This window comes from Triticum dicoccoides, chromosome 3B, assembly GCF_002162155.2.
Source record: "Triticum dicoccoides isolate Atlit2015 ecotype Zavitan chromosome 3B, WEW_v2.0, whole genome shotgun sequence".
NCBI classification, from domain to species: Eukaryota; Viridiplantae; Streptophyta; class Magnoliopsida; order Poales; family Poaceae; genus Triticum; species Triticum dicoccoides.
In genome coordinates this window covers 42,151,698-42,161,543 of record NC_041385.1, presented here as the reverse complement: position 1 = coordinate 42,161,543, position 9,846 = coordinate 42,151,698, and positions in this window count along the sequence as shown.

Here is a 9,846-nt window from a genome sequence, read left to right as displayed (position 1 = left end):
GCGCCGTCATCGCAGGGATGAACCACATCGATGACCCTTCAAAACCCCCAGTCATTCCTCTGTTCCCACTAGGCAGGCAAGCGTCGTCGGTTCCCAAGGCAGGCGCCATCATTGTCTTTTTTTTATTTTGGGCCCACCCCCACCGAGGCTCAGGCGTGACCCCTCCTTTGCACTCTTTGACCAAAATCAATGCTTGCTTCGGACATTGCAACCGCACATTGAGTTTTGAGGTCCGCTGCGGCCTCGAGGATTTTTGACCATTTTTCATTGAGCGCGTTTTCATGAGTATACAGCTCCTGCTGCTTCTTTTTCATCTTGTGCGCAGTTGCGATAGCTGCCGTTGGAACTATGCCTTCTCGGATGGGTTTATGCGTAACACAAAGTCTTGGGGTTCGAGGTTGGCATCGTCCATTGATTTGGGGAGGTAATCCTTGTCTGACCCATCATCGATGGCGCCTGTGTCCTCGGAATCATCCTCCACGGGCGTCCCTACGGGCCTGCTCTGTTGGGCGGGCGAGGCCTTACTGTCCTCGCCTAGGTTTTTCGTGGCATTGGGGGCAGCACCATTATCGGCGGCGCGTGTTGGTCATACTTCTACTCCTGTTACTTCCCTTCGATCGCCCCTTAGGGTGACGATGCTTAGGGTTTTTCTTGGGTTTCTCCTTGGAGTTGTCTTTAGGAGTGTCGAGCATGTAGACATCACAGGTAGACGTCGCGGCCCAATTCCCCGTACAGGACAGGGTCGCGTGTGGGTTCGCTTCTGTGTTGCCACTAACATATTCCTCCATGTCAGTGGCTTTGTCAGAACCGTAGTAAAGTGTGTCGGTCAAGTCTTCGACCGTGGCGACTAGGTGGGTGGTTGGCGGGATGAAACTTTCCAGGTTATCGCCTTTACATCTGATCCGATCATAAAACAGAAGATGAGATCGCCAGGTTTTGGATTCGACCTAGTACCTCGTTTATCTGTGAGAGCTCCTCGGGGTCCAGGACCGGGCTATAGGCCGGGCTGATCCGGAACGGTTTGTTCGGGCCGCTTGACGTGACCCCGCCGTCTCATTCGTCCGGGTTTGACCCCTTGTTGACAGGATGAGAAACTACGTCGGAGGCGACCGCTGCCGGGTCCGAGTACGGGCCTCACTCAAGGCTGGCGTCTGAGGAGGTAGGGGTTGGGTCGGATGAGGCGACCCTGACCTATATCCGGGGTTGGCTCCAGTGAGAGGCCGGGCCCAAGGGTCGGGTTGGAAGCTAGTTCCGGGACTGCGGTGCCGGCTGATCCGAGGTTTGTCCCGAGAGGACTAGGTCATCTCGGGTGTCCGTGATGTACTCCAGGCTTCCTAACATGACAACTTGGTTTGGAGCAAAGTTATTGACCTGGCCCATGCGGCTGGGCCAGTCGGCATGCAGCACGACGCTGCCGAAGGCGAAGAGCTCGTCGGGGACGAAGATGTCACCACAACCAATACTGCTATTACTCTGCAAACGAGCCATCAATCATTGGCGATCAAACAGTGATCCCTCAAGCACCAATGTCGGTGTCAAAACCGGCAGACCATGGATAGAGGGGGCCGAGCTATGAGATCAGATTGATGGGTAACAGGAGACAACAGACACAATGTTTTACCCATGTTCGGGCCCTCTTGAGGAGGTAAAACCCTACGTCATGTTCTTGCTTATATTGTAGGTGTATCAAAGAACATAATTGATCTACCTCGAGATCGTAAGTTGTGGATTAAACCCTAAGGCTAATGATGATGATAATCCATCTCATTTACGGGCTAAACCCTCAGGTTTATATAAATATCGGGGTACCTAGGATTAAACAGGATCAGTTTCCATCTAGGGTTTACATGCCAAACTTAATTGATATCCTTGGAGTACACATCAAGTCCTTGGTAGAATTCGATATAATTACACCATAGGTTCAAGGCCTCCGGTGTCCTTCCTCATCAATGGGCGGCCCACAGACTAGAAAATCTAGGCCTAGTCCCCTAGCCAAGGACACCATCACTTAGGCTCCGTTCGAAATCACTCCGCTCCGTAACTCTGCCGCGGAGCGGAGCGGAAAGGGGTGGGCATTCCGATGTCCAGACTCAGCACCAGCAACATGAGCTTTCATGGAGTCATTCCTGGAAAGAAGGCTGAGTCACTCGGCCAAATTGCTCTCGATGTGGTTTTTGGTGACTACAAGAATTTTCGTAAGGAAAAGTTGACCTTTGAGGGCGTGGATTTTCAAAGCGCTTATCACGCTATCCTGGGGAGACCGGCATATGCGCGTTTCATGGCTCAACCATGTTATGTGTACCTCAAGCTGAAGATGCCAGGTCCCAAAGGTGTGATCACTATCACTGGCAATCGGAAAAAGGCAGAAGAGTGTTTCCAAAAAGGCTCTAAGATCGCTGATGCTCAGATGGCAGTAGTCGAGCTACAAGAGTACCAGAAAATTGCAGACCCAAGTGATTTGTTGCGAGCCAAGAAGCCCTCCATGGAGTCGGCATTTCAGTCGTCCGGGGAGACAAAACCGGTTCATATTCATCCGACTGATCCCAATGCTGCTCCGACTCACATATCAACAACACTCGACTCCAAATAGGCAGAAGCGCTCATCCAGTTCCTCCGTGAGAACTGGGACATCTTTGCATGGAAGTCTGCTGACATGCCGGGTGTTCCCAGGGGACTGGCTAAGCATCGTTTGCGAGTTGACTCAAAAGTTAAACCTGTCAAAGCACATCTTCGACGGTCCGCCGTCCAGAAGAGAAAGGCCATTGGCGAGGAGGTGGCTCGGCTCTTAGCAGCAGAGTTTATCCGAGAGATTTACCACTCCGAGTGGCTAGCCAATGTTGTCATGGTCCCTAAGAAGGACAATTCACTGCGCATGTGTATCGACTTCAAACATATCAATCGGGCCTGCCCGAAAGATCATTTTCCTCTCCCCTGCATCGACCAAATAGTTGACTCGACTGCGGGATGTGAGCGGTTGTCTTTCTTAGACGCATATTCCGGGTACCATCAGATCCGTCTGTATGGACCCGACGAGATCAAAACAGCTTTCATCACTCCATTCGGGTGCTTCTGTTATGTCACCATGCCATTCGGCCTCAAGAATGCCAGAGCCACGTTCATGAGGATGATTCAGAAGTGTTTACTCACTCAAATCAGTCGGAATGTGGAAGCATACATGGATGACATTGTGGTCAAGTCACGGAAAGGTTCTGACCTGTTGACTGACCTTGCTGAAACATTTGCCAATCTCAGGAGGTATGATATCAAGCTTAATACATCAAAGTGCACATTCGGAGTTCCTGACGGAAAGTTACTCGGTTTTCTCGTTTCTGAACGAGGAATCGATGCTAACCCAAAAAAAGTTGGCTCTATACTCCGAATGAAACGCCATGTGCATGTGCACGATGTCCGGAAGCTTACTGGATGCTTGGCTGCTTTAAGTCGATTCATCTCTCGCCTCGGTGAAAAGGCATTGCCTCTTTACTGACTGATGAAGAAGTCATAAAAGTTCGAGTGGACTCCTGAAGCTGATGCAGCGTTTGCAGAGCTCAAAGCTCTGCTCTCCACCCAGCCGGTGCTTGCTGCCCCAATCAGCAAGGAGCCATTGCTGCTTTACATTGCAGCCACAGGACAAGTCGTCAGTACAGTACTTACGGTCGAGCGGGAAGAGGAAGGAAAGGCCTTCAAAGTTCAGCGCCCAGTATATTATCTTTCTGAAGTATTAACCCCGTCGAAGAAAAGATACCCTCATTATCACAAGCTTGTGTATGTGATTTATATGACGGCGAAGAAGGTTGCTCACTACTTCTCTGATCATTCCATTACAGTCGTCAACGATGCCCCATTATCAGAGATTTGCACAACAGAGATGCAACTGGTCGAGTGGCGAAATGGGCGATTGAACTTCTTCCCCTTGATATCAAGTTTGAGGCAAAGAAAGCCATCAAGTCCCAAGCAATAGCAGATTTCATCGCCGAGTGGATTGAACAACAGTTACCGACTCAAGTTCACTCGGAGCACTGGACTATGTTCTTTGACGGTTCTAAGATGCTGAATGGTTCCGGTGCTGGGGTAGTATTGGTTTCCCCCGAGGAGATAAGCTCAGATATGTGCTCCAGATTCACTTTGATTCTTCCAACAATGAAGCAGAATACGAAGCACTGTTGTATGGGTTGCGTATGGCCATTTCACGCGGCGTCCGTCGCCTCATGGTTTATGGCGACTCAGATCTAGTGGTTAATCAGGTGATGAAGGAGTGGGACGTCAGAAGTCCAGCCATGACTGGTTACTGTAATGCAGTGAGGAAGCTAGAGAAGAAGTTTGACGGGTTAGAGCTTCATCATATACCCCGACTGAAAAATCAAGCTGCTGATGATTTGGCAAAAATAGGGTCCAAGAGGGAAGCCATTCCCAGTGATGTGTTTTTGGAACACATTCGCACACCATCGATTCAAGAGGATCGTTTCACTGAAGAAGCTCCATAGCCAAAAAGTGCCACTGATCCGACTGAAGTTGAGGTCCCAGCGGTGGTCAACTTGGTCATGGAAGTCATGGTCATCACTCTCGACTGGAGAGTTCCGTACATCACGTATATCCTGAGGAAAGAGCTTCCGGAGAACGAAGAAGAGGCTCGACAGATCGTCCGTCGATCCAAGGCCTTTACTGTGATCAAGGGACAGTTATTCAGAGAAAGCGTGACTGGAGTCAGCCAAAAGTGCATAACGCCAGAAGAAGGTCAGATAATTCTTGATGATATCCACTCGAGGACCTGTGGTCACCATGCGTCCTCTCGGACCATCGTGGCTAAAGCATATCGAGTGGGATTTTACTGGCCGAAAGCAAATGAAATGGCAAAGGAAATAGTCGACAAGTGTGAAGGATGTCAGTTCTACTCCAATATGTCACACAAACCAGCCTCAACATTGAAGACCATTCCACTCGTCTGGCCTTTCGCTGTTTGGGGGTTGGATATGGTTGGACCACTGAGAACTGGCAGGAGCGGTTTCACCCATTTGCTTGTGGCAGTCGACAAGTTCACGAAGTGGATCGAACACTACTAGGAAAAGGGCTATAGATGGAATTGACACTAATGGCGCACCAGACATGTGGTGCGCCATTAGTATATACTAATGGCGCACCACCCTCTGATGCGCCATTAGTGTTGAAACTACTAATGGCGCACCCTGCCCACGGTGCGCCATTAGTACCAAATTTTTTTTTGAACTAGTGCGCCTGTCCAAACATACTAATGGCGCATCCGGTGGTGGTGCGCCATTACTAGTTGTAACTAGTAATGGCGCACCAGCCAGAAGGTGCGCCACTAATGTTATTTTTTTATTGTTTTTATTCCTTTTTTTGCAAAAGTACTAATGGCGCACCACCAGGGGGTGCGCCATTAGTAACCTGGATTACTAATGGCGCATTTGTTGCTGGTGCGCCATTAGTAAGTGGGCAGCAACAAGATATTTTGGACAGCCTCTCCTCCCACACTCACTTTCTCCCCACTTCATTCTCTCCACCGCCTCCTCCTTGTCTCGGGTGCCTCCTCTTTTTCACCTCATTTCCACCATAGATTCATTCAAATTAAGTGGTTAAGTTACCTTGTTTTGCTAGGTAAGTAAGGGGGAAGCTATATTTATGTTGTTCTCCCTACAACAATGTGCACATGCACTTTTTATGGCCTAGCTAGATCTATGTATGTTCGTGGTGTTGCATATGTTTGTGGTGTTGCATATGTGTTTGTGTTTGGAGGTGTACCGGTATTTGAAATGCGATTGTTGCCAATATTTTGCCGGAATGTTGATTCATTTCCGTTTCGGCGAGAATTTTGGCATTAAGCATTCTTTTTGGTCCTATTTTTAGGGAAAGTCATGCCAAATTTTTTCTTGGTTCTAAAATATCGTTTTGCTCTACCCCGCAGGCGACCATGGTCCGCACGATGACCGAAGGCATCGTGAATAGGTTTTTGAGGTCCGCGAAGGCCGAGATGCTTCAAAAGAACGAGACAGAGATAAGATGTCCGTGTCGAAGATGCAAGCTGAATAGCCTTATTGCGGACCCGGATTCTGGGCAGGTGCGGGACCACCTGCTCTTGCGTGGTTTCATGGATGGCTATCGGTGGCAAGGTGATGAAGATGACTACGAAGTCGTCCATGGGGGCCGGGCAAGAAATGAGGAAGGGCAGCAAGACAACCACCGCGGCTCGGGGGGGCGAGAAGACGAAGAATCCCCAGGAGATGATCACGACGGTGATGCTGTACACAGTCATCATGTAGAAGATGCAGGACATGATGATGATGCCAGCGGAGCAGACGACGCTGGACCATCAATGGGCTGGGTGCAGGACCCTCATATTCAAGAGCTGCTTCTCAAGCAGACGGATAACGCAAGAGCTGCCGCCCGAGAGAAAGCCAAGATGGATCAACTTGAGTTAGACGCGGTTACTCCATTGTACGAAGGATGCAGGCCTGAGGATACCCGCCTGAAAGTAACGCTCATGGCTCTGGAGATGAAGGTAAAACACAAAATGACCGACGCATGCTTCGATGAGAACATGTCATTCTGGCACGAAGGTCTTCCCAAGTGGAACAAGTGCCCGACCAGTTTGGAGGAGGCAAAGAAAATCGTGTGTCCTCTGGATTTACCGCACGTGAAATACCATGTGTGCATGAACAATTGCATCATTTATCGGGACGAGCATGCGGAGTCTACCATATGTCCGGTGTGCGGTGTCACTCGATACAAGAAGATGAAGAAAGCTCCTCGAAAAGTGGTGTGGTACTTTCTGATCACTCCTCGTCTGCAGCGGTATTTCACGGATCCTAAGGTAGCAAAGCTCCTGCGTTGGCACGCGGATAGGGAGGAGAAGAAGCGAGAAGATGACGCAAATGATCCGGAGATAGATAAAAAAGACAAGATGCTGAGTCACCCTAAGGATGCGAGCCAGTGGCAAGCGTTGAACTTCGAATACCCAGAATTTGGGAACGATCCAAGGAACATCGTGCTGGGCGCGAGCACCGATGGAGTCAATCCGTTTGGCAGCCAGAGAAGCACACAGAGCACTTGGCCTGTGTTTGTGTGGATGTACAACCTTCCCCCCTGGTTGTGCATGAAGAGGAAGTACATTCACATGAGTATGCTAATTGAAGGGCCGAAACAACCAGGGAACGACATCAATCTGTATCTGGGGCTGCTGAAAGAGGAGCTTGACACGCTGTGGAAAACGCCAGCCAATACGTGGGACGCCGCAGAGAAAGAATATTTCCCTATGAGAGCCGCACTGCTCACGATGGTGCACGACTATCTCGGTTACGGATATCTTGCGGGGCAGGTAGTCCACGGATTTTCTGGATGCGTAAGGTGCATGGATGACACAACGTATCGCCAGCTAGATAGAGATCCCGGGTCTTCGAAAACCATGTTCATGGGACATCGAAGGTGGCTTCGCGACGATGACCCATGGAGGAAACGCAAGGATCTGTTCGATGGTGAAACCGAACCCCGAAAACGCCCGTGTACGAGGAGCGGCGAGGAAATAGACAAGCTGTTGAAAAATTGGAAAGACTGCCCACTGCCGGGAAAGAAGCAAAAGGCGCCAAAGCCGGGAAAGAAGCGAAAGGCGCCAGAGCCGCTGCTGAAGGTATGGAAAACGAGGTCTGTTTTCTGGGACTTGCCGTACTGGAAGATCCACCGTGTGCCTCACAGCCTTGATGTCATGCATATCACGAAGAACGTGTGCGAGAGTCTGCTTGGTACCCCGCTCAACATGCCAGAGAGGACCAAAGATGGGCCAAAAGTAAGGGCAGACTTGAAATCAATGGGCATCAGGCAGGAGCTTCACGCTATATATGATGATGATGATGATGATGATGATGATGATGATGATGATGATGATGATGATGATGAGGCGAAGCAGGACACAGAAAGTCGTCGCAAAGGCAAAAAGGCCAAGAAGACCGGAAATGACTACCCTCCCGCGTGCTTCACTCTAAGTCAGGAGGAGATCGAGCAGTTTTTCACCTGCCTCCTAGGAGTAAAACTTCCTTACGGTTATGCGGGGAAGATAAGCAGATACCTAGACCCAGCGAAGCAGAAGTTCAGCGGGATGAAGTCTCACGACTGTCACGTGCTGATGACGCAGATACTTCCAGTTGCAATCCGTGGGATCATGGACGCGCACGTCCGTGAAACGCTATTTGGCCTATGCAACTTCTTCGACATCATCTCTCGGAAGTCGATTGGCGTGAGGCAACTCAGAAGGCTACAGGAAGAGATCGTGGTGATACTATGCGAGCTTGAGATGTACTTCCCGCCCGCATTCTTCGACGTTATGGTGCATCTTCTGGTCCATATAGTGGAGGATATCATCCAACTCGGGCCGACGTTCCTGCACAGCATGATGCCGTTCGAAAGGATGAATGGTGTCATCAAAGGATACGTTCGCAACATGTCACGTACAGAACGAAGCATAGCCAGGGGCTTTCTGACCGAAGAGTGCATCTCCTACTGCACGAATTATCTAGGCATCGAGAACCCCGTTGGTCTGCCCGTCAACAGGCACCTCGGCAGGCTCGCTGGATGGGGTCACCGTGAGGGTCGCCGCGAAATGCATGTCGACTTCGAGGGTCGACTCGCCGACTTTGAAAGAGCAAACCTAGTCGCGCTACAACACATAGACGTGGTCGATCCTTGGGTGGTAGAGCACAAAACCTTTATTAAGAAGACGTACAATGACCGAGGCCAACAGAGGACGGACGGAGATATACTCAAAGAGCACAACTCATGTTTCATGCGTTGGTTCAAGCAGAAGCTTCTGTCGTACCCTTTACATGAGGATTCTTTCGCGGAAGAACAGCTCATATTCGCCTTGTCACAGGGCGCCGAGCACAACCTGATGACCTATGAGGCGTACGATATCAACGGCTACACATTCTACACCGAGGCCAAGGACATGAAGAGCGATGGTTATCAGAACTCCGGGGTAACGATGGAATCCTACACCGGTAACGACAAGGACAGATACTACAGAAGGATCGAGGAGATCTGGGAGCTGAGCTACGCTGGAGAGAAGGTCCCGATGTTCCGTGTCAGATGGGCCAAGAACGTCATAAAAGAAGACCGGTATTTCACCACCATGGTTATACCCGAAGCCAAATCCAAGACCGCGGGCGCAAACGTCACCGCGAAAAATGAGCCATGGGTACTGGCTTCCCAAGTGGACCAATGCTTCTTCATTACCGACCCGCCAAAGCCCAGTCGTGCTGTCGTGAGGAGAGGCAAAAGGAAGATCATCGGAATGGATGGAGTAGCCAATGAGCAAGACTTCGACAAGTACGGCGACCCGAGGATCGAACATGACGACGATGATGAAGTAGCAGCATACACCACAAGAAGAAGCAGGACCACCCTACCTAAAGGACGTCCGTTCCACAGAAGAACTCCATTTGCGAAAAAGAAGGGCAAGAAGATTGTGAACAGATAGCTAGCTAAGATCGATTGTATTTAAATCGTAGCCTTCATTTCTAGATTGTATTTCATGGGTACTTTTTGAACTATCATGAATATTTTTAAATTTCATGGACACTCGATCTCGATCCCCCTCCATCTCGATCGCTATCCCACCAGTCCACCGGCCGCCGCCGCCGACCCCCCGCACCCTCGATTCCCCTACTCAACCGCCGCCGCCGACCCCCCGCACCCCGCGCACCGTCTTATAAAAAAAATAAGTATCAAACAGCTTTTTAAATGCTACTGTCTTATAAAAAAAATATTACTGTTATTATTTAAACAAGTTTCAACGTATTTAAACACAAATAAGTATCAAACAACTTTTTAAATGCTAAAAAA